Source organism: Lepidochelys olivacea (assembly GCF_965140295.1).
Source record: "Lepidochelys olivacea isolate rLepOli2 genome assembly, chromosome: 1".
Lineage (NCBI taxonomy): Eukaryota > Metazoa > Chordata > Testudines > Cheloniidae > Lepidochelys > Lepidochelys olivacea.
The window spans coordinates 269,215,458-269,241,607 of record NC_140411.1 but is presented as its reverse complement, the minus strand read 5'-3'; the positions used below and the strand labels follow the sequence as shown (position 1 = coordinate 269,241,607).

The window sequence follows — 26,150 nt, the reverse complement described above, 5'->3', positions numbered from 1 at the left end:
AATATTTGAATTCATTTATATTGAAGGAAACATTAATATTTTTAACAGGTTGTACTAGTGTCAGGACAGCAAGACAGTCTCTGCTGGCTAGTTTTGTTCTGTTCTGTATCTGAACTTCTACCAAATCTATGCTCTTTCAACTGCACCCAGAACCATACTATTGGAATGTCTGTCTCTGAATGAGCTATAGTGCTCTGGGGGAGTGTTAATGAAAAAACATTCTTTAACTCTTTTGCCTTCCCAAAAGTCAGTGCACATGGGTTTTGTAAGTTTAAGTTTTAAGTGTAAGTTGTAATTTAAAAGACATTGTGGTTCAAACATGCCCTTTAAAAGAAAAGGAGTACATGTGGCACCTTAGAGACTAACAAATTTATTTGAGCATAAGCTTTTGTGAGCTACAGCTCACTTCATCGGATGCATTCAGTGGGAAATACAGTGGGGAGATTTATATACATAGAGAACATGGAAACAATGGGTGTTACCATACACACTGTAACGAGAGTGATCACTTCAGGTGAGCTATTACCAGCAGGAGAGCGGGGGAAAAAACCCTTTTGTAGTGATAATCAAGGTGGGCCATTTCCAGCAGTTCACAAGAACAGTGGGGGGTGTGTGTGTGGGGGGGGAAATAAACAAAGGACAATAGTTTTACTTTTTGTAATGACCCATCCACTCCCAGTCTATATTCAAGCCTAAGTTAATTGTATCCAGTTTGTAAATTACTTCCAATTCAGCAGTCTCTCGTTGGAGTCTGTTTTTGAAGTTTTTTTGTTGAAGAATTGCAACTTTTAGGTCTGAAATCGAGTGACCAGAGAGATTGAAGTGTTCTCCAACTGGTTTTTGAATGTTATAGTTCTTGACATCTGATTTGTGTCCATTTATTCTTTTACACAGAGACTGTCCAGTTTGACCAGTGTACATGGCAGAGGGGCATTGCTGGCACATGATGGCATATATCACATTGGTAGATGTGCAGGTGAACGAGCCTCTGATAGTGTGGCTGATGTGATTAGGCCCTATGATGGTGCCCCCTAAATAGATATGTGGACACAGTTGGCAACGGGCTTTGTTGCAAGGATAGGTTCCTGGGTTAGCGGTTCTGTTGTGTGGTGTGTGGTTGCTGGTGAGTATTTGCTTCAGATTGGGGGGCTGTCTGTAAGCAAGGACTGGCCTGTCTCCCAAGATTTGTGAGAGTGATGGGTCGTCCTTCAGGATAGGTTGTAGATCATTGATGATGCGTTGGAGAGGTTTCAGTTGGGGGCTGAAGGTGATGGCTAGTGGCGTTCTGTTATTTTCTTTGTTGGGCCTCTCCTGTAGTAGGTGACTTCTGGGTACTCTTCTGGCTCTGTCAGTCTGTCTCTTCACTTCAGCAGGTAGGTACTGTAGTTGTAAGAATTCTTGAAAGAGATCTTGTAGGCATTTGTCTCTGTCTGAGGGGTGGGAGCAAATGTGGTTGTATCGTAGAACTTGGCCATAGACAATGGATGGTGTGGTGTGATCTGGATGAAAACTGGAGGCATGTAGGTAGGAATAGCGGTCAGTAGGTTTCCGGTATAGGGTGGTGTTTATGTGACCATCGCTTATTAGCACCGTAGTGTCTAGGAGGTGGATCTCTTGTGTGGATTGGTCCAGGCTGAGGTTGATGGTGGGATGGAAATTGTTGAAATCATGGTGGAATTCCTCAAGGGCTTCTTTTCCATGGGTCCAGATGATGAAGATGTCCTCAGTGTAGTGCAAGTAGAGTAGGGGCATTAGGGGATGAGAGCTGAGGAAGCGTTGTTCTAAGTCAGCCATAAAAATGTTGGCATACTGTGGGGCCATGCAGGTACCCATAGCAGTGCCACTGATTTGAAGGTATACATTGTCCCCAAATGTGAAATAGTTATGGGTGAGGACAAAGTCACGAAGTTCAGCCACCAGGTTTGCCGTGACATTATCGGGGATTCTGTTCCTGACTGCTTGTAGTCCATCTTTGTGTGGAATGTTGGTGTAGAGGGCTTCTACATCCATAGTGGTCAGGATGGTGATTTCAGGAAGATCACCGATGGATTGTCGTTTTCTCAGGAAGTCAGTGGTGTCTCCAAGATAGCTGGGAGTGCTGGTAGCATAGGGCCTGAGTAGGGAGTCTACATAGCCAGACAATCGTGCTGTCAGGGTGCCAATGCCTGAGATGATGGGGAGTCCAGGATTTCCAGGTTTATGGATCTTGGGTAGCAGGTAGACTACCCCTGGTCAGGGTTCCAGGGGTGTATCTGTGCGGATTTGTTCTTGTGCTTTTTCAGGGAGTTTCTTGAGCAAATGGTGTAGTTTCTTTTGGTAACCCTCAGTGGGATCAGAGGGTAATGCCTTGTAGAAAGTGGTGTTGGAGAGCTGCCTAGCAGCCTCTTGTTCATATTCTGACCTATTCATGATGACGACAGCACCTCCTTTGTCAGTCTTTTTGATTATGATGTCAGAGTTGTTTCTGAGGGTGTGGATGGCACTGTGTTCTGCGCAGCTGAGGTTATGGGGCAAGTGATGCTGCTTTTCCACAATTTCAGCCCATGCACGTCGGTGGAAGCACTTTATGTAGAAGTCCAGTCTGTTGTTTCAACCTTCAGGAGGAGTCCACCCAGAATCCTTCTTTTTTTGTAGTATTGGTAGGAAGGTCTTAGTATGTTGTTCAGAGGTGTGTTGGAAATATTCCTTGAGTCGGAGATGTCGAAAATAAGATTCTAGGTCACCACAGAACTGTATCATGTTCATGGGGGTGGAGGGGCAGAAGGAGAGACCCCAAGATAGGACAGATTCTTTGCTGGGCTAAGAGTATAGTTGGATAGATTAACAATATTGCTGGGTGGGTTAAGGGAACCACTGTTGTGGCCCCTTGTGGCATGTAGTAGTTTAGAAAGTTTAGTGTCCTTTTTCTTTTGTAGAGAAGCAAAGTGTGTGTTGTAAATGGCTTGTCTAGTTTTTGTAAAGTCCAGCCACGAGGAAGTTTGTGTGGAAGGTTGTTTTTTTTTATGAGAGTATCCAGTTTTGAGCGCTCATTCTTAATCTTTCCCTGTTTGCTGTAGAGGATGTTGGTCAGGTGGTTCCGCAGTTCCTTTGAGAGCGTGTGGCACAAGCTGTCAGCATAGTCTGTGTGGTATGTAGATTGTAATGGATTTTTTACCTTCAGTCCTTTTGGTACGATGTCCATCTGTTTGCATTTGGAAAGGAAGATGATGTCTGTGTGTATCTGTACAAGTTTTTTCATGAAGTTGATAGATTTCCACTCCATACGGCTAAATTCAGTGCCTTGCATAATGACAGTTTTCAGAGTAGCAGCCGTGTTAGTCTGTATTCCTTTTCTTTTTGTGAATACCGACTAACATGGCTGCTACTCTGATTCCCTTTAAAGTAAGTTGTTTTGTTGGTTGTAAAACCACACGTTTTACAAGTCTTTCTTCTATCTCCTTTCCTTTGGTAGCTTTCCTTTGGAGCCTAGTGGCTCCACTTATACTCCATAGTTTACCTCCCTAGCAAATGTTTTTTCTCTTGAATATGTTTAAAACCCTCAATTCTGCAAACATCTTTTTAAAAAATTGGAACACATTTATTCGATGCTCATATTTAGGTAAAATCCTGGCTCAGTTAAGTGCCCCTCTGTAAGCAAGGCAAATGAAAATAATAGAATAATAGAAATTTAGGTCTGGAAGGGATCTAGAGTATTCATCAAGTCCAGCCCCCTGCACTGAGGTAAGACTAAGTAAATCTAGACCATTTCTGACGTGTTTTTCTAACCTCTTCTTAAAAACCTCCAATGATGGGGATTCCACAACCTCCCTTGGAAGGCTATTCCAGCTTTAACTACCCTTTATATTTACAAGGTTTTTCCTAATATCTAACCAAAATCTCCCTACAGATTAAGCCCATTATGTCTTATCCTACCTTCCATAGACATGGGGAACAATTGATCATCCTCTTTATAACAGCTCTTAGTGTATTTTGAAGGCTATCATCAGGTCTCGCCTCATTCTTCTCTCCAGGATAAACACACTTAGTTTTTTTTAACCTTTCCTTATCGGTCAGGTTTTCTAAATCTTCAGTCGTTTTCTTTGCTTACCTCTGGACTCTCTCCAGTTTATTCACATCTTTCCTAAAGTGTGGCATACAGAATTGGACAAGGTACTCCAGGTGAGGCCTCACCGTTGCTGAGTGCAACAGGAAAAATACCAATGTCTTACATATGAAACTACTCTTAATAAAAGCCCAGAATGTTATTAGCCTTTTTCACAACTGCCTCACACTGTTGACTTGTATTCAATTTGTGATCCCCTGTAGCTCCCACATTCTTTTCAGTAGTGCCACCAACTAGCCAGCTATTCCCCATTTTGTATCTGTGCATTTGATTTTTTCCTTCCCAAGTGTAGTACTTTGCACTTGTCTTTATTAAATGTCATCTTGTGGATTTTAGACTAATTCCCCAGTTCTTCAAGATCATGTTGAATTCTAATCCTGTCCTCCAAGAGATTGCAACACCTCCCCACTTGATGTAAAATACAGGAGCTCATGGAGGACCTCCCCGAGCATAAACGTCCTCAACTCAATGCCATTATCAACGAGGGTCAGTTAATAGCCCGCACAACGCTGCAAGCCTCAATGGATGTAGCGGACACAGCTGCCTGAACAGCTGTAGTTATAAGAAGAACATCATGGTTGCAGGCTTTGGGAATTCCAAACGAACTGCAACTAAAAGTGGAGGACCTCCCCTTTGATAGGGATAAACTATTCTCGTCTCAAACAGACGACGTCCTCCATACCATGAAGGCCTTCCGAATGGCGCTGCATACACTAGGCATACAACCACCCCCTGACAAATGCCCTCACTTTACACCATACCAGAGGTCACGAGACACCTTGTTTAACCGTCAACAACCAAGATACTTCACTCAGAACAGATGCAAACAACTTGATTTCTAAACAACTTGCAGCAAAAGCAAAACAGAGTCCTTCAACACTGAATATTGTAACCAATTTCAATGAATTTCTTCCCCATTAATGAGTTTCCTCTTGTAATGCTGAGCAGAGAATTTTCTTTTATTTCCATCCTTAGGGAAGGGAAATTCATGAACTTATTTGGGTCCATGTTTAATGAGACTTTGCCGCACTCTGTCATCACATCTGGGCCATGAAGCTGGGTCCCCATACTGTAACTTGTTTGTAACTTTCTCATCCTTTCTTCCTTCTACTTCGTTTACTTTAAATTTCTGCATGTATCTCTGAAGGTGAATAAATTTTCTCCACTTCCATATCAGTCTGATGCTGTGAGCTGCCTTCATCTAGAGGTAAGTTTCCATCATCTTGAGTTTCCAAACTGCTTTATTTGTGGTTGTGAGTTACCCTCATCTCGAAGTAATATACCTTCATCTTGATGTTCCAAACTGCTTCCTTGCGGATATGAGCTAACCTCCTCTCTAAGTAAAATTCCTTCATCTGGATGCTGTGAACTGCTTCCATCTTTATTTGGATTAAAGAGAAGATATTTCAGGAAGGATCCCTGCTGTTTTGCTTGGTCCTTCTCCTTCTCAGCCTTTTGTTTACGATACTCAGCTCCTGAGGGTTTTCTTTTTCCTCTTTCTGCCATGGGGTATTTGAATATTGTTATGTACTGTGCTCCTGACTGCAAGCATTATAGCGTTAAGGATGGCTTACACACCACATGGTTGGTGATTTAAACCACATTGCAGCCATCCCAACATGTCTTTTCACTGCTTAAAGGTTCAGTGATTAGTAACATACACTCCATTACCTATTAAAACAGTTAGTTACAGTGTTTACACAGAAACAAAATGATCTTTTTCGACATTATAACCTGACACCGGTTGTTTGGAAAGTAATCCCCTTCCTCACGGTTACCCGCTTGGAGTGTGATGTCATCACTTTCATAGTCTATTAAGCGTTAACGCTGTTACTTTTCTTTTATGGACCTTATTTATTACATGTGAACTAGTTATAACAAAGAAAAGTTCATAATTATACAGCCCAGTAATAATGCTAAGGTTTATTAATGCTTAAATATGCTCACATTTTGGATTTATAATGCTGAAAGACATTATTCTTTGGCACCAAGAAATACAATTTTCCGCAGTATTCACTTGATTCTTAACCATCTACCTGCAACGTTTGTTAAAATGACCATTTGACATGTATCAACATGCAATATCTCCGCTCTACATAAATTTTCGGCTATGTGACCTGGATGTATATTCGAGTTAGGTGTTACTAGCACTGCAGCTCTTGTCGCTGGCGGATGTGTTTCATTGTGGCTGAGTTATTGATTATCAAAATTGTGGAGTGGGACATCTTGACCCTATGTCACAAATTGAAATTTTTTTTTGCTAAAATATATATTTTTGCAGTAAGTAAGGTTTGACATATTAATAAATTCTCAGAAATGTAGAGAAATGAATTATAATTCATATTCTCTCTGTACACGCATGGGAATTGAAATAATGACATCTTTGTTATTTTATTTGTATTTTTTTCATTTTATTTTTTTTAAAATTTGATTTTTTTTCCTCAAATTTGGCACCCCATTTAACTTGGTGCCCTAGGTGACCGCCTAGTTCACCTATATGGATGGGCTGCCTCGGTCGTAGAGCAGTTTTTAAACTAAGGGCTGGGGAAAAGCCGATAGGTGCGGAGGAGCATGTGGCTTGGACAGAGACATCCCTTAGGGGAGGCTCTATTAATGGAGATTCTCTATGTCCTAGAGAATAAGGAGTAAGGAGAAGAGGATGGAAGACAATAAAATACAGGTTGGGTCTGATGAGTCATAGTCAAAAGAAAAAAAGTCCCATTCAATTACATCATGTAATGGTAGACAGCTAAAAAGTGACCAGTTTTTCAAGTGCTTATATACTAATACTAGAGGTCTAAATAATAAGATGGGTGAAATAGAGTGCCTCGTATTAAATGAGGGTATTGATATGATAGGCATCACTGAAACTTAGGGGAATGAGGATAAGCAATGGGACACAGTAATACCAGGGTACAAAATTTATCAGAAGGACAGAACAGGTCATGCCGGTGAGGGAGTGGCATTGTATATGAAAGAAAGCATAGAATCAAATGAAGTAAAAGTATTAAGTGAACCAAACTGTACCACAGAGTCTCTATGGATAGTAATTCCATATTCTAATCATAAGAATATAGCAGTAGGGATATATTACCGACCTCCTGACCTGGTTGGTGATAGTGACTGTGAAATGTTCAGGGAGATTAGAGAGGCTATTAAAATAAAAAACTCAGTAGTAGTGGGGATTTCAACTATCCCCATATTGACATGTCACTTCAGGACGGGATGCAGAGATAAAGTTTCTTGACACCTTAAATGACTGCTTCTTGGAGCAGCTAGTCCTGGAACTCAGAGGAGAGGTAATTCTTGATTTAGTCCAAAGTGGAGCACAGGGTCTGGTCCAAGAGGTGAATATAGGTGGACTGCTTGGTAATAGTGACCATAATATAATTAAATTTAACATCCCGGTGGTGGGGAAAACACCACAGCAGCCCAACATTGTAGCATTTAATTTCAGAAAGGGGAACTACACAAAAATGAGGAGCCAAAAGTGAAATACCTGCAAGCTGCATGGAAACTTTTTAAAGACACCCTAATAGAGGCTCAACTTAAATGTATACCCCAAATTAAAAAAAGGAGTAAGAGAACCAGAAAAGTGCCACTGTGACTAAGCAATAAAGTAAAAGAAGCAGTGAGAGGCAAAAAGGCATCCTTTAAAAAAATGGAAGTAAAAGCCTAGTGAGGAAACTAGAAAGGAGAATAAACTCTGGCAAATGAAATGTAAAAATATAATTAGGAAGGCCAAAAATGAATATGAGGAACAGCTAGCCAAAGACTCAAAAAATAATAGCAAAAACTTTAAGTACATCAGAAGCAGGAAGCTTGCTAAACAACCAGTGGGTCCATTGGCCGATGGAGATGTTAAAGGAGCACTCAAGGATGATAAGGTCATTGTGGAGAAACTAAATGAATTCTTTGCATCGGTCTTCATGGCTGAGGATGTGAGGGAGATTCCCAAACCTGAGTCATTCTTTTTAGGTGACAAATCTAAGGAACTGTCCCAGATTGAGGTGTCATTAAAGGATGTTTTGGAACAAATTGATAAACTAAACATTAATAAGTCACCAGGACCAGATGGTATTCACCCAAGAGTTCTGAAGGAACTCAGATGTGAAATGCAGAACTGCTAACTGTAGTCTGTAACCTATCATTTAAATCAGCTTCTGTAGCAAATGACTGGAGGATAGCTAATGTGATGCCAATTTTTAAAAAGGGCTCCAGAGGTGACCCCCATCAATTACAGGCTGGTAATCCTGATTTCAGTACCGGGTAAACTGGTTGAAATGATAGTAAAGAACAAAATTGTCAGACACACAGATGAACATAATTTGTTGGGGAAGAGTCAACATGGTTTTCGTGAAGGGAAATCATGCCTCACCAATTGACTAGAATTCTTTGAGGGGGTCAACAAGCATGTGGAGAAGGGGGATCCAGTGGATATAGTGTACTTAAATTTTCAGAAGGCCTTTGACAAGGTCCCTCACCAAAGGCTCTTACGTAAAGTAAGCTGTCATGGGATAAGAGGGAAGGTCCTCTCGTGGATTGATAACTGGTTTAAAAATAGGAAACAAAGGATAGGAATAAATAGTGAGTTTTCAGAATGCAGAGAGGTAAATAGTGGTGTCCCCCAGGGGTCTGTACTGGGCCCGGTCCTTTTCAACATATTCATAAATGATCTGGAAAAAGGGGTAAACAGTGAGGTGGCAAAATTTGCAGATGATACAAAATTGCTCTAGTTAATTCACAGGCAGACTGAGAAGATCTACAAAAGGATCTCACAAAACTGGGTGACTGGGCAACAAAATGGCAGATGAAATGTTGATAAATGCAAAGTAATGCACATTGGAAAACACAATCCCAACTATACATATAAAATGATGGGGTCTAAATTAGCTGTTACCACTCAAGAAAGAGATCTTGGAGTCATTGTGGATAATTCTCTGAAAACATCCACGCAATGTACAGAGGCAGTCAAAAAAGCAAACGGAATGTTGGGAATCATTAAGATAGGGATAGATAACAAGACAGAAAATGACATATTGCCTCTCTATAAATCCATGGTACGCCCACATCTTGAATACTGCGTGCAGATGTGGCTGCCCCATCTCAAAAAAAAAAAAAATACTGGCAGTGGAAGAGATTCAGAAAAGGGCAGCAAAAATGATTAAGGGTATGGAATAGCTGTCATATGAGGAGAGATTAATAAGACTGGGACTTTTCAGCTTGGAAAAGAGACGACTAAGGGGGGATATGATAGAGGTCTATAAAATAAAAAAATGAATAGGGAACTGTTATTTACTCCTTCTCCTTAGACAGGAACTAGGGGTTACCAAATGAAGTTAAGAGGCAGCAGGTTTCAAACAAACAAAAGGAAGTATTTTTTCACAGAACACACAGTCAACCTGTGGAACTCCTTACCAGAGGATGTTGTGAAGGCCAAGACTATAACAGGGTTCAAAAAAGAACTAGATATGTTAATGGAGGATAGGTCCATCAATGGCTATTAGCCATTGGCGGGGGAGAGGGGTTTGAGCATTGGCCTGCTAAACCCAGGGTTGTGAGTTCAATCCTTGAGGGGGCCATTTAGGGATCTGGGGCAAAAATTGGGGATTGGTCCTGCTTTGAGCAGGGGGTTGGACTAGATGATCTCCTGAGGTCCCTTTCAACCCTGATATTCTATGATTCGAAGATGGATAGGGATGGTGTCCGGATCACTTGATGATTGCCTGTTCTGTTCATTCCCTCTGGGGCACCTGGTATTGGCCACTCTTTGAAGACAGGGCTAGACGGACCTGGGCTAGACGGGATACTGGGCTAGACAGACCTTTGTTCTGACCCAGTATGGCTGTTCTTATGTTTTTGATAACTATCAGTTAATCCATTTAATGTGTGCCATATTAATTTCATAGCGTTCTAGTTTTTTAATCAAAATGTCATGCAGTACCAAGTCAAATGCCGTACAGAAATTTAAATGTATTATATCAATACTATTAAATTTATCAACCAGACTTGTGATCTTATCAAAAGACGATATAAAGTTAGACAGAATCTATTTTCCATAAACCTGTGTTGATTTTCATTATTTATGTTACACTCCTTTAATTCTTCATTAATCGAGTCCTGTATCATTAATCGAGTCCTGGACCCCCACCCCCTGTATCAGCTACTCTATCATCTTTCCCAGGCTTGATGTGAGACTGAAAGACCTATAATTATATTTGGGTTATCCCTTTTACTCCTTTTAAATATTGGCACAACATTAGCTTTCTTCAAGTCTTCTGGAATTTCCTTGGGGTTCCAAGACTTATTCAAAATCAACATTAACAATCTAGTGAGCTCCTCAGCCAGCTATTTTAGAACTCCTGATTGCAAGATTTCTGGACCTGCTGATTATAAATGTCTAACTTTAGTAGCTGCTATTTAATATCCTGCTGAGATACAAGTGGAATGGAAAAAGTGTTATCATATCATATGACATAATTTGCTATTTTCTTAAATAAAGAAATCTCTTTTTCTTAACTTTGCTGTAGATTTCTCCTGGTGTCCCTTTGCTTCCCTTATCAATTTTCTACATTTCTAACTTCTGATTTGTATTCAGTACTGTCAACTTCCTCTTTCTTCCATTTGTTATGTATGTTAATTTTTATAGCTGACTTCACTTTCCCTGTAAACCATTTTTTTTGTTTATGAATACAGCTTTCTTCCTAGCTTGTGGAATTGTGTTTTTTTGAACATCCAGTAAAGTGTTCTTAAACAATTCCCAGTTATCATTCACATTTTTCTGATTAAATTCTTTATTTTGTGTGAATATTATAAATGTGATCAAGTCATGATCACTTATACATAAGTTTTTAATTCTGTGATCAGTTCCTCTTTATCTTTCAAGACATGGTTTAATATAGAATTCCCCCATGTTGGATGCTACACTTTTTGAGTTAGGAAATTGTTATCTATAACTTTTGGAAATTCCAATGATGTTTTAGTGCCGCCAGTAGGAGACCTCTAACACAATGGTTCTCAAACTGTGGATCGGGACTCCAAAGTGGGGTTTCAACCCCATTTTATTGGGGTTACCAGAGATGGCTTAGATTTGCTAGGGCCTGGGGCGAAAGCCAAATCCCGAGGCAACTGGGCTTAGGTTACAGGCCCCCTGCCTGGGGCCGAAGCCCTTGGGCTTCAGCTTTGGACCCCCTGCCCTACAGCTTTGGACCCCCACCAGGGGCGAAGGGGCTCAGGCAGGCTCAGATTTCAGTCCCCTCCTCCTGGGGTCGTGTAATAATTTTTGTTGTCAGAAGGGGGTCGCAGTGCAATGAAGTTTGAGAACCCCTGCACATACGTCACTCAAATTGAAGTCTTCCATGATCACATTATAGATAGGTGCATAAGGAGCCGGTCAGTCTATTTCCTAGTGCGATTTGGTGGTCTGTAGCAGACACCAGCTAATATCCCCATCTTATGCTTTATCTGTTAGGACATAGATTCATAAGCATTCAAGATCATTTTCTTCCAAGTTATCAGTGTTTTGGAAACAGGTAATGCCCTTTTTTATAGAGTGCTACTCCCTCCTCTCCCCTTTTGCCTACTTGATCCTTTCTAAATAGGTTATAACTAAGAATGTGATTTGGTCATGGAGGTCATGGATTCTGTGACTTTAACAGATCTCTGTGACTTCTTCAGCTTGGGAATGGGGTTCTGGCTTGGGCTTCAGCCCCACCATGGTCATACCCTGATTTTGTACATTTTTACCGTGACTGCTCCGTGAATTTTGTCTAATTTTAATGTGACAAAATCATATCCATAGTTATAACCATTGATTTAAATTTCCAATCATGGGAATCTCAGCAGTAATACCAACTAGATCAAATTTGTCCTTATAAATGAGCAGTTCCAGTTCCAATTCCTCTTATTTGTTATCCAAGCTCCTAGTATTGGTGTATCGGCAATTAAAGAATTTCTTTTCTTCATGTCTGTTGGTTCTTTGATTAACTTGTTCACAACATCTCGATTTTTGTGCTGAGTGCTCATATTGTCCCTCTTTTTACCCTTCCCTTTTGTTATTTAACGCCCTCCTGACTACACTAGCCAGCTTGTCCCCAAGAAGATTAGTCCCTTTTCTTCTGAGATGAAGGCTATTCAATCTATATAGCTCCCTCTCCGCATAGAAGATGGATTAATGTTCCACAAACACTCCTCCACTTACCTAACCACTTTGGTTCACTTCTAGAGTCTTCTGCCTTCTGTCTTCCTGTGGTCGTGGGATAAGAAGTATCTCAGAAGATGTCTTGGACATTCTTCTTCAGCATACTTATGAGTTCCATGAAGTCATCTGTATTCTGTGACATGTGTCATTAGTGCCAATATGAACTTTCACCAATGGATCCTTTCCAATCAACTTCAAAAACCTATTCAATCTTAAAATGATATCTTGTGTCTTAGCGCCAAGAAGCAGAATACCATCCTGTTATCTGCCAGAATGTTCTGTCAATTGTCATTTTCAAATGTCCCTTGCAGAATGTTCTTTCAATTCTTTTGAATATTGAATCCCCATCTGAGATCGTCTGCCTTCCTTGGATAGTTGGAGAAGTCTTGGAAAAGATCACAATCAGGTTGGGACAAGCTGCCTTCCAATGGCATGTCTAAACGGCTCTCCATTCCCTTGGACTAGCTGGATTTTGAGAGGCATCTTCCACAGTTTGAATGTTGAGGACCTAGTATTGATTGTGCACTCACCTTATAGGGGTTTCATCCAGAGCACATTTCCCTAGTTTGCTTATGAGAATGTCATGTGGGACTGTATCAAAAGCATTACTAACATCAAGATATAAGATGCCTGCAGCTCCCTCCCAAGCAGTAGGCCAGTGTCCCTGTCAAAGAAGGGAAATTAAGTTGGGTTGGTGTGGTTTCTTCTTGCCAAATCCATCCTGGCTATTCCTTATAACCTTATTATCCTCTAGATGCTTACAAACTGATTGCTTAATTTGTTCCAGTATCTTTCCAGGTGTTGAAGGTAGGCTGACTGGTCTATAATTCCCCAGTTCCTCTTCGTTTCCCTTTTTTAAAGTTAGGTACTAGGTTTGCCTTTTTCCAGTCCTCTGGGACCTCACCCAGAGTTCCTCCATGAGTTCTTGAAGATAATTGCTAACTGTTCCAAGATTGCTTCAGCTAGTTCCTTAAGTACCCTAGGATGAATTGCAGCAGGCCCAGCCAGCTTGAATACATCTAACTTATCTAAATATTCTTTAACCTTTTCTTTCCCTAATTTGGCTTGTGTTCTTTCTCCCTTGGTAATACTGCAGTTGTATCTGGTCTCCATTAACCTTTTAATTGAAGATTGAAGCAAAATAGGCATTAAGCACTTCAGCTTTCTTGATGTATCAGTTTTTGGTTTCAGAGATGTCATGGAGAAAGGAAGCATCGTAATGGTTTGTTAAACATGGGCCCAATTCACTCAAGAAGGCATCTCTGATGAGTTATCCATTGCCAACTAGGAATGGTTGCAGCATTTGACCTTTCAGTATTAGATGGTATACAGATCTTGTGCCAATATTCTTGTTCCTCAGGACTATTTCTCTTTTATGTTGGTAGTGCATTTGTGTATAATAATATCACGCTTTTTGTGTGTGTACACACTATAGAAAAGCTTGATGTTGTACGCATGCACACGCACTATCACACACACACAATATCATTTAGATTTAACTAGATTTTTATTTAATTTTGAATTCTCACCATAATGTATGACTATATGGCAGGTGCCTATATTGTGCTTTCACTGGGATACAGTTCATGGAACTGGGTAGAATTACCGTGTCTCGATACTTATCAGTATAGCTCTTACCACTTGTTGAGTCTCCTCCCCCCACAGCGTGTTTGGAACAGTTTTACAGCTTCACGTTGACTTTCAAGCCATTTGATTGTAAAGATACTACAATGAAACCACAGTCCCCTGTTGATGCAATAATATAAGGATGACTGGGGAAGAATGCTTACCAGGAGGACAGAAAGGTGAGGAGTACAGCTGATGTGAACTTTGACACAATCCTTTTCCGTTGGAGAATGTGGTTCCACTGATTTTGAAACGCTCCACAAAATAGTGTCTATTTTGCTAAAATTTTGTTTGGGGGGAAAAAAGTTGATAAAAGTTCTGACAATGTTGAAATGTTCCATTTTTGATATATTTAGAATGGAATGTTTCAGTATTACATTTTGAAACTTCTTATTGTGACGTTTTATTTTGTATTATTATGTATTTCAGAGTAATTCAAAATCTACACTAAATATTAATCCAAAACCATTTTTTCCTGAATTTTTTTGCACAGTATTTTGAAATGTTTGGATTTGTTTTGATTTGGCACTAAGCCAAATCTTGAAATCTCAAAACCCTTTGCAAAATGGAATTTTTGCAGTCCACACAGCTCTAGTTATGAGTAAGATTTGTAAGGGTTGGAAGGAGTATGGCTGTTCTGAACTCTGCCATGCTTTGTGAACCTCCATGTATTTCAGTTTCCTCCTTTGCAAAACTGGTAGAACCATATGGATCTTGCAGAAGTACCGGGGAGACATTACTGTAAAGAACTGTGAAATCATCAGATGAAAGGCACTGTGGAATTAAAAAAAATATTAACTTATATTAGGTATGTTCAAATGGGGATCATAAGTCACTGCCTTCAGGATATACATTTTTCTTCACTTTTAGTTGAGACTTAGTGGAAGAGTGGAAAACACTGCATGAATTTCTCACCTCCCAGTATCCCCACTCCCTCCCACAAACAAATAGGAGTCATGTGTTAGGAAAGTTTTGTCATTATAAGACATTATTCAGGAAGATATACTGGTGTGACAGAAGAGTCGTTACCAGGCAGAATGTACACTGGGTGCTGAGTTTGCCATCTATATGGATCAGGTGCTACGTACTGTTCTTGTCTCTAATTTTAATTTTGTCAGTTGGTAGTTGGTGGGCTTTTAAGACTTGTACTAAAGATACAGTTTAAAACGTATGCTTTAATTTGTTAGAGTTCTTCCAATCACCGTTCCATTAAAAGGATTATCATCATTTCCTAAATGTTTGCTTGGAAGAGCAAACCATAAATCCACCTAGAAAACTGTCCATGTCATGGAATGATTTTGTAAATGAAATGACAAATGAGGAAATGCATCATTCTCAAAAGGCCTCTGGGCACATACACATGTTCCAGACAGTATTATAAGTGTCCTTCCAGCATAACTGAAATATCATCAAAATCTCATAAACATCACCTAGTTTTTATTTGAATTAACTTGCAGCCATTGTCTGGACATCTGTGACCGAATTTCAGTCTAACAGTGTGTCAGCACTGACAGTGCTTATAATATCAGATAGGAGTTATGAAAACAGTGACTTGAAATTGAGACATCCTTATTACAGCTCCGGCTGGTTTGGTTAGAAGGGAGGTTCTTTTCTGCTGACTGAGCGTTTGAGTCTCAGTTATGAGCAAGGTGTAGATACACACACTAAGTCTGGAGATTGGATGAGCAACTCCGATAATTGGAGGGGGGGATTTTGACAATAGGGCAGCCATCTAAAGTAGGATTTTCTAAAGTACCTAGTGTCAACCCAAAGAGACAAGAGAGAGAAACAAAACTGTTACCTTTTATGAAACTACACAGGAGAACTACATGAGGCCAAAGATAGGCCAGTGAGATGTGTCATAGCCAGCATCAGCCAAGGGATGATGCAAAAGAATCGATGGAAAACAAAAACCCTGAGGACTGTCAGCAAGGTTACCATTAGTCTTTAGCTTCTCTCTCTGGACTCATGCTAAATGCTATTGCTGTTGAAATATCTAACATAAACCTTGCAGTTAAAGCCACTAGTGACCCTATCAAATCATTCTTAAAACTATGACCTAACCTAAAGTCTCATATTAATCTGTTTCAAATTAATCAAGTGGGGTTCTGCCTAATGTCAGTTAAAGACAAGGAATAAATTGAAGGATTGAAGGGTACTTAGCAAAGTCAACAGCTAAATAAATCACTAAGGAGAACAGACCTAGTTTAATAAATAAACTGTGATCAGGGAATTTATTATCTGAGCAATAACTATTCCAAAGTAATATGCTCTCTCAGGAGCCATAAAAGCCAAGATGTCTTCTCTTTATTCTCAGCCATCTGAAAAACTATACCTTGGACACACAGAACTACCTCCCAAGTGAAAGGACAAATGTCTCTCGGAGAATTAGACCTATGATATTAATAAAACTGTGGAATAGCTGGAAACAGACATCCATCTTGACTGTGGAAAAATACAGGAGACTCAAATATAATACATAAGTTCATACAGCAAGTCAGTACCAGAACCATGACTAGAATCCAGCTCTTCTGTTTTCCAGGAGACTCCTATACAATGAACCATGCTGCCTGCCTTATACCTCCGCATGGTATAAATAACTTTTATGTTTTCCTTTAGGGTCACAAGAGTGCTCTTTCGTATTCCTCCTCTCTTCCACATTTCCTCTCTGTCTGACCCATAAGAGTATGTCTACACTGCAGCTGGGAGTGTGCCTCCCAGTTTGGGTAGACAGACTTGTGTTAGCTCTGCTCGAGCTAGGGCACTAAAAATGGCAGTGTAATATTGCAGCATAGGCAGCAACTTGGGCTAGCTTCCTGAGTCCAAGCCCGCACAACCCCTGAGTCCAAGCAGATGGGTAGCCCACTCCGTTGCCTATGCCACGACGTCACACTGCTGTTTTTAGTATGCTAGCTTGAGCAGAGCTAGTGTGAGGCAGTCTACCCAGGCTTGGAGGCATGCTCCCAGCTGCAGTGTAGACATACCCTAAGACTCAGCTTACATACCATTCAGCATTTTGAATATCTGAAAACATGATTCAGCTTTACATAAGATAAGTATTAGCCCAGATCAGAGATCATAAATTCAAGAAATTGTTACAATTAAAAAGATGTAATGGTGTGTAAATTTTCCTACGTGTAGCCAGGTGATTAGGGGACACTGCAGCCAGAATGGGGAAGCAGGCTCCTTGAAAACTTATAAATTACATTTTTTCTGGCTTTCTACAAGTGCTGAAAATGTAGGACTTTGTCTTGAATTTGTAAAAGGTGACTCATACTACTAGCTTTAAAAGCAGTAGCAACCAACAGAGAAACTATAGCTAATGGTTACTTACTTGAGTGCTACCTATATACTAGGCAAGCGGTGAGCAGAATACCGAGAAAGGAAGTGGGTGAAATCCTGCTTCCATTGAAGTCAGGTGGCAATTTTTCCATAGGCTTCAGTGGGGGCTGGGATTTTACCCATTGTCTCTAACCCAAATGAGGCTCCAGTTTATGATCCTGATCCTGCCTTCCTTTTCTACTGAAAAAACTTTTAATGATGCCAATGGAAATATTGGGTGTGCAAATATTGCAGAATCAGGCCTGTAGGTATTGTCAAAAGTGGTCTCTTTGCTATCTTGGACTTGCTTCTTGACTTTTGAATACATACTTAACTGTATGTAGTGTAACAAACAGGAGTCTTTCTCCATTTCTTCCTTCTTTTTTTTACTCCATGTAAGATTTCTGTTGCTGAATGTTATTGTTTAGTATTGCTTTTGAAACAATTTTGTGATATTAAACAACTTGCAGTTGCTGGGCTGGATGGTTCACATAGATTATACTAGCTTTCATCAATTAATTAGAATACTCCCTTTATCAAGGCAGCCATGGAATATTCTTAAGATGTTAAATGTAATATAAAAACCATTCTTATAACAAAAAAAAAACCATTTCAAATGGTTACAGCACCATAATAAAGAATATTCATTCTTCATAAATGACATTGAAACTGTTTGGTGTCAAAATCAATTATTGGCCTTTGCCTCTATTATTTAAATTTCACACCTGTCTCATTCAGGGCTTGATCCAAAGCCAATTAAAGTCTCAGTAGGAATCTTTCCATTGACTTCAATGGGTTTTGATCTGGCCTTCAGTTATTAAGCCAAGCCATAGAGTAGTGGTTCTTAAACTTCAAAGCCCTGACCCTTTTTTATGCCATCAGTGTTTTCATGACTTTTCAGAATCCTCAATTCTTAGTAATGACTTTCCCTACTCTGCAAATAAATTACTAGAGTAGAATTTATAATCTTCATTTTGTTAGCAGCATACACAAAAATGTATATTTGTACAGATTTGCTCCCAAAATGTACTACAGTTTAAACTAAATCCAATAACGTGCCTTTCTTTTATTAACATTAATGGTTAATGAGATTGAATCTGTCTGGAATTGCAAATCAGTTCAAGGAGCAGCGTGAAGTTTTTCAGGCATAAAAGTGGTTCATTCTTGACACTTAGCTGGTGACTGAACTTATTTTTAATGGCAACTGCTTGAAAATCCTGCTTCATGCAGACATGAAGAAGCAAACAAAAGAAGCCCTCTTGGATCCTATTGGGGGGAAAAAAGTGATAGATATTTGCATTTCACTGAGCACCAAAACTGACACCCGTCTTCACTTGCAATCTGCAACTTCAGTGATTTATCGCAAGACAATCAATAAATCTTGCACATCTGGTAGCAATGTGACTTTATTGATTCCCCTTCCTCAACAGTGGGCTCAAATCCTCAGGGAAGAATTCTTCAAATATGACCTTAAGTTGGAACAGGTGTCTGCAGGATCTTGCATAAAGCGAATGGGGCTGTTTACATCTTTTACAGCTATTGTTTCAGTTTCAGACCATCTGCAGATTAGACAGGCATTTTTGAGGTTATCTTTATGACCATAAGGACAAGAGGTACAGGGGTGTGTGTGTGTTAAGAAAACCATTTAAAAAAAAAAAGACAACCTCTGTTCCACTCCCACTTTGGGAACCCCTGCTATTGAGGAAAGACAGGGATTCTGTGAAGCTGGGCAAGTCACTTAGGCCCAGATCCTCACAGGTATTTTGGTACCTAATTTCTATTGATTTCTATGGCTGTTAGGAGTCTAAATTCCTTAGAGGATGTGGGTCTTAATCTGTCTGTGCTTTAGTTCCCAATTTGTAAAGTGGGGATAATTCTTACCTACTTCACATGGGTGATGTCAGGATAAAGCAATCACTAATTGTGAGATTCTCAGATAGGTATATTGGAGATAGGTACATTCCCAATATCTATGACAGTATGAATTCATAGAAAAATTGCGCCACAGAGATTTCTAATGTTCAGAAAAATCAACTGTAAAAAGTCTTAATGGTGTTTAGTGTTGGAATATTTGTTTAGCAATAGTATTGTTGGAATTTAGCCAGTTAGAAAAGCCATCTGTTAACATTAATCCCAAGGATGTATATGTCTGTTATATGTCTACCTTGAAAGTGAATATCATCTAACTTTAATGGAGATAAGTTTAAAGATGCTTGTGGATATTTGTTGGAATTATTGATAAACTGTAAAGAACAAGAAGCAATGGTCTCAAGTTGCAGTGGGAGGAGGGTGGTGACGCACTGGAATGGGTTACCTAGGGAGGAGGTGGAATCTCCATCCTTAGAGGTTTTTAAGGCCCAGCTTGACAAAGCCCTGGCTGGGATGATTTAGTTGGTGTTGGCCCTGCTTTGAGCATGGGATTGGACTAGAAGACCTCCTGAGATCTCTTCCAACCCTATGATTCTATAAGTGCTTTGACTGCATATTATTTCAAGGCTAATAAGACAATAACACAATTCTATGTGTGTGGTGATTATCTAGTACAATAGTGCAGCTGGGTATTTACTCAAAAAAACAAAAAATAAAGTGGCACTCAACTTGTATATTTCTGTCTTTACATATGTCCCATGCAAACAAACTTTAACTTTGGAATTAAAATTGTTGGACTGCATGTCTCCCCAACGTAGATTGTTAAAGAGCCAGGAAACAAGCTATTTAGTCATTTAGCACACTGTTTAAACTGAAAAAGGGAACAGACAAACACAGTATAAAGTGAAGGGACGTAGTTTACAGACTTTAGGGCCCTGTTCAGAAATCTAATGACTAATCCCAGTATCTGAGTATTGCCGTTGATCTTCAGCTATTCTCTGTCTGTGTGTCTTTGATAAAGGAGTTCGTTTGATAGAACTAAATTTATTTGACAGAACAGTACATTTATTAAATTCCTCTTTATACATTAATACATTTCATATTGTTACATTTTATAATGTAATATTGTTAAAAATACATTTTCAAAGTCTCTTTTTTTCATTGGCCCTTTAATACTTTGTCAACATATGTATACTTAGCACGTCAGCAGAAAAGCAATAGATAATCATTACAAGAAGGTATGAGTAATCTGCAGTGTTGACATTTTGGAGAGCCATACTGACATTTTGGAGAACCATATTATTACCTTATAAACTAAAAACTGTTAAATTGAGAACGTCATATTAATTTAATTAGCGCTGTTTTGTCACTCTCCATATTTATTGTGAAACAATTTTTTAGCTATGAATAAACAAAATAGAAATTGGCTGTGGACAAGTAGTTAGGGCAAATTCTGCCAACAGATCTGCACCAGATGTCTGTGGATTTTTGTTGTAAATTATGAGTGAGGCGTTTAACATTGTCTTCATTTTTCAAATAATCTGTGTGAATTCCTCTGTCTTCCACAGCACCTGCCTCTTATGCTCCAAATCTAAAGTTCGTGCTATTAGATCTTTACTCGGGACTATCTGAGGATTACATTTCTCTTGATGCATGCTATGCTGTGTTAGTATATTGAAAATGAGCACAGTCAAGTGAGAGCTAAGATAAATTCAGCACCTGCACTATCACGGAACTGACATAGTAACATCAACCAGTTCTTTGTTTATCTCAGAAATGACCAAGCTAGGAAAACTTAAACCTGATCTTTGTAAACGAAGATGTCTTCTTTTTCTGGCCTGGAATGAAAAGCATCTAAGAGTAGTAAAAATATATTGTCTCTCAGGACTGCAAACTGCTCAGTCCAGTACATCAAGCTGAAGGAAAGTTCCTAATGAGGTATTTCTTCATTTGAAGGTATCTGAGAGGCTGGTGGTTTGGTAAGGATAGGTAGATGCCACACTTCTTGGTATCCAGTGACCTCTGTGAAGAGCGGTACAGCATTAGGTATCTGGATCCAAAAGCCATATTCATGGATCTGTTCAACATCCTATTAGACCATGTTTTGTATTATGCTTCTTTTTCAATTCCTCTTCATCCTAAGTAATGTTTGATTTATGAAAAAACAAAGTATATAGTGCTCAAAATTGGGATGCATGTTAGTGGTTATGCAAGTCTCTTTCACCACTGCCAGTCTAAAAAGAATTGGGGAGGGGTATACTATCACTTCTGAGTTTATTGTAATTTTTCTATCATTTGAGAACTGGCTAAATATTGTTATTACCATCTGTAGACAGGTGCCATTCCCAGGACACCCCTTTGTGGCCTGAGATGGTCTTGCAGGCCTCAGTTTTCTTTGGCATCCCAAAAATAATTCTTTCACCCAGAGCCTTTAAAATAACCTTCCCCCCTCTCATAGAGTCTAACTTATTAAGCACTGCCCAGCTTCCAAAAGAGCCCCCCTTAGTTCAGGGTTTCATAGCCCTTTTAAGTCCTGCCTCCCTGTTCTACAAACGCTTCTTCCCTTAAATACAGGTGTTTTCACACCCTTACTACCTGGGGTCTGTGTTTCTTTATCCTGGCCTGTAGAGTCTCCCTCTCAGGTTCAAGGGTTGCACAGCTTTCCTTTCTGGGGATGTGCGCTTTGCTTTCTTTCTCCCAGCAGCTGTCTCAGTATGCTGCCACCTCCCCACACCTTTACGAGACTTGAAGCCATTTTTTGAGTCACCCACTCAGTTACTGATCAGACTCTTGATCTTTCCTAGATAGGACTAATAACCCCAAACACCTGTCTGTCCTGGCTGGAAGAGAAGGGAGTCTTGCTCACCTACTGTCCACGGTTCCTGGTCCCAGGACCTTTTACAGGAACAGTGGTCTGGGATGGCCCTATACCTTCACTTTCCCAGACTTAACTGCTCCCTGAAACCAAATGCCTCTCCCAGAGACTGCCTCAGTTACTTCCCTGGGCACACGGAATGGGGTAACTATCTTCTCTGGCTTTAAGGGGCCAGTATCTCATTATACCATCCTTGCAATTTTGCACTGATTTTTATAAAACATCTTATGCAAGTGTTAGCAAAAGCCATAATTCTTCTCTGAGGATGTTGAAGCCCCTGTGCCCTGACCCTGCTTCCCGGCAGAAGTGCCAGGTGGGGGGCCAGGCAAGCCCTGGCAGGAGTGTGAGGGGGAGGCAGAGGGGCACTGTAGGTGGAAGGGGTGGGGAGGACCCCCACTTGCTCTGGCCCATGGCCCCACAAAAGCTTAATCTGCCCCTGTGGTCATGTGATCTGGTATAGCACGAATAAAATTTAATATCCTGTCCATAGGCATACTCTGCAGGGGTCCTTGATGACCTGTGAAAACAATATCTTCTGTAGCAGTAATAAGTAATTTGGCTGACTTGGCCCAGTACAGCGCCCCAAAAACTCACACATGGGATAAGATGGTAAATCCCTCCTACAGCTTTAACAGACCACAGGAAATAACGAACTAAAGTCTTCCCTATCTAACTAAAAGATGGTGCTCTCGCAATTCCACAAATGGTCTCAGGTTCAGAGCTGAATCCAGACTCCTCAGCACCAGAGGGACTGACCATCTCAGTTGCAGGCATCCTCTTCATGCAGGAATCAGGCTGCTTCTGTTTCTGAGATTTCTTCTCCCCATAAAGGGACGTAGTAATCAAGTGCAGATTACAACAGGTATCCTAAAAATTGTAACTCTTACTCTCTTAATCTCCTATGCTAGAGTTTAGATATGATCACAGCAGAAGGGCAACCCTGAACTAGCAGTAGGAGCAGTACTTGCCATGTGGTAAGTGATTTACTAAGCCCTGGTCTACACTAGGACTTTAGGTCGAATTTAGCAGCGTTAAATCAATGTAAACCTGCACCTGTCCACACGATGAAGCCCTTTATTTCGACTTAAAGGGCTCTTAAAATCGATTTCCTTACTCAACCCCTGACAAGTGGATTAGCACTTAAATCGGCCTTGCCGGGTCGAATTTGGGGTACTGTGGACACAATTTGACGGTATTGGCCTCCGGGAGCTATCCCAGAGTGCTCCATTGTGACTGCTCTGAACAGCACTCTCAACTCAGATGCATGATTGTTTGCCGTTGCTCTGACGCAGGGAGGGACGACTGACGACACGGCTTACAGGATTGGCTTACAGGGAGCTAAAATCAACAAAGGGGGTGGCTTTACATCAAGGAGTATTTCAGGCAGGACTTCACGGAGGGTTCCAATAAGAAATGGTGCACCTAAGTTATTGTTCTTATTGGAACAAGGCCGTTAGTCTGGCCTCTGATTGATACATGGCTAGATTTACCTTGCTGCACCTTCTCTGTGAGTGACTGCAGTGTGACCTAGAGGAATGAGTCCCCTAGACGGGGGTGGGGGGGGATTTGCAAATGAGTACAAAACAAATCTGGTCTATTTCTTGTTTTGATCCACTCCATCTATCTTTTACATCTTTGGCTGGCAGCAGATGGTGCAGAAGGACTGCATGCCATCCACATCTCATGGCTGCTCGGCAGAAGATGGTACAGTACGACTGCTAGCCATCCTCATCTCTTGCCTGCCCGGCAGAAGATGATGCAATAGGACTGCTAGCAATCCGTATCACCTGCCTGTTCACCATAAGATGGTTCAATAGGACTGACTGCAGGACTAAAGAGAATGACTTGATCAAGTCACTCCAGATTTAGTCCCTGCACGCATGTCTGCCCAGGCGCTCCTGATCAACCTCACACAGTCGACCAGGAGCACCTCAGACATGACGATGATGGCTACCAGTCCTATTGCACCATCTGCTGCCACAAGGCTGCTGTGTAGCAATGCAGTACCACGTCTGCCAGCACCCAGGAGACATATAGTGACAGCGAACTGAGCAGGCTCCATGCTTGCTGTGGTATGGCGTCTGCACAGGTAACTCAGGAAAAAAGGCGCGAAACGATTGTCTGCCCTTGCTTTCACGGAGGGAGGGAGGGAATGGGGGCCTGACGATATGTACCCAGAACCACCCGCGACACTGTTTTAGCCCCATCAGGCATTGGGATCTCAACCCAGAATTCCAATGGGCAGCGGAGACTGCGGGAACTGTGGGATAGCTACCCACAGTGCAACCCTCCGTAAGTCGACGCTTGCCTCGGTACTGTGGAAGCACTCCGCCGAGTTAATGCACTTAGAGCATTTTCTGTGGGAACACACACACACTCGAATATATAAAACCGATTTCTAAAAAACCGACTTCTATAAATTCGACCTAATTTCGTAGTGTAGACATACCCTTAGGGAGCTGAGGGGCTAACTCAGCCTGACTGGGATGGTAGGGGGAGTTTTCCTAGTAAAACTCTATAAACTACTCCTGAGGGAATTCTGCACCAAAAAATTAAAATTTATGTACACAATATTTTAAAGTTCTACAAAGTTCTGCAAATTTTATTTGTCAATAAATAAATGTGGCTGCAGCATGACAGTGGGGAGCAGAGACCACTGGCTGCACTGAGGTGGGAGGTCACCCTGTAGTCCCCACCTCCCCTGCTACAGGGACTCGGCAGTGAGGCTGCACCTGACCCTGACACAGTGCAAGGGCTGGGCCTGCCCCAGAAACACCCCGGGGCCCTGCCTATCTGGGCCTGGTGCACCAGGTGTGGGTGGGTAGGCTCAGCCCAGCTGGATCCAAGTGTGAAGGAGCTTAGTGTGGGTGGATTCGGGTGTGGGGTGAGAAGTTTCTGTGTGGGGAAATCTGGGTGCGGGCGGCTCAGTGGGAGATCTGGATGCACAGAGGCTCATTGGGGGGTTCTGGGTGCAGGGGCAATGGGACTGTGCAGGGGATCCAGGTGAAGGTGGTTGGGGCTCAGCGGGGGAAATATGGGTGTCGGGAGATGGGGCTTGGCAGGGGGGTCTGGGTACCATGGGAGTGGGGCTTGATGGGATGGGGGTCCAGGTGCAGCTGGTTGGGGATCAGTGGGATGGGGGGATGGGTGTGTGGGGCTCGTCAGAGGGGTCCAGATGTAGCGGGGTAGGGCTTGTCTGGGTGGACGTTCGCTGGGCCTGCTTAATGGGGGAGCCCCAGCTGTTGCTGAGGGGATGCTGCATGCCGGGCTCTCGCTTCCCCACAATTCCCCTATCCCCTTTTCTTCTCCAACCCCTTCCCCTCACTTCCACATTCCTCTCCCCACCCCTTACACAGCCCCACCAGGGGCACTCACTGTTGCACAGAAAACAAGAAGGCTCCCAGCACATAGAAGGGGAGCACGACTGACACTAGAATCCAGGAGATGACATTCAGTTGGAGAGTCAGCGGAGTCCAGATGCAGCGTTCTTCAGCTGGGCAACTCTGCGCTTGCAGAAATGAGGGTGGCAGTGGCACATAACCCTATGTGCCCCCCAAGCTGCCCCTCTGTTTGGGGGGGTAATCCCCCCAAAAGACTCTGCCCATGGGAATGTGCCTTTCTGCAGGGAAGCACAGGAATTCTGCTGGGGGCGGGGAAGGGAATTTTCTGCAGGCACGCAGTCCCACAGAATCCCCCCACGTGTAATAAACTGGGAGTTACCTTGAACACGGAAAGGAACAAGCTTGAAGATTTTGTGTCCAGGCACCCAGAGGCCTGGTCTCAGTAGGAACCCTGCATTCAGGCCTGGGACTCACGAGCTCACTCACAGTAAGTCCTTCCTTTTCAGTGGCTTGCTCCAGACTCCTAAAAATGGCTTCTCCCCATCCCAGTGATCCGAGGGGCAGGCATCTCACCAAGGACTTTTCTTATTGGTCAGTCTAGCTCTACTTTCCTGGTCCTTTTCCTGTCAGTCATTTGACTCTAACCCACCCTTTCTCTTGGGCCATGCTGTCCCTGGGAGCAGGCATCTGGTGGCCATCCAGGTGCTCCTACTATCCTCCGCCGAGCTGATAGAGGCCCCTATCACTGGAAATAGTGTTTCTCTTCTCTCCCTCTCAGTTGCATAGCAACTGGGATTCTGAGTCTGCCCTTTGGCC

At 41.6% G+C, this 26,150-nt stretch overlaps 1 long non-coding RNA gene across 2 annotated transcripts in view; it reads left to right on the top strand.

Annotated features, from left to right (window-relative positions):
• The window catches only part of LOC311526865, a 229,816-nt gene that overhangs the window by 79,743 nt on the left and 123,923 nt on the right, over nt 1-26,150 (top strand). The window lies entirely within an intron of this gene.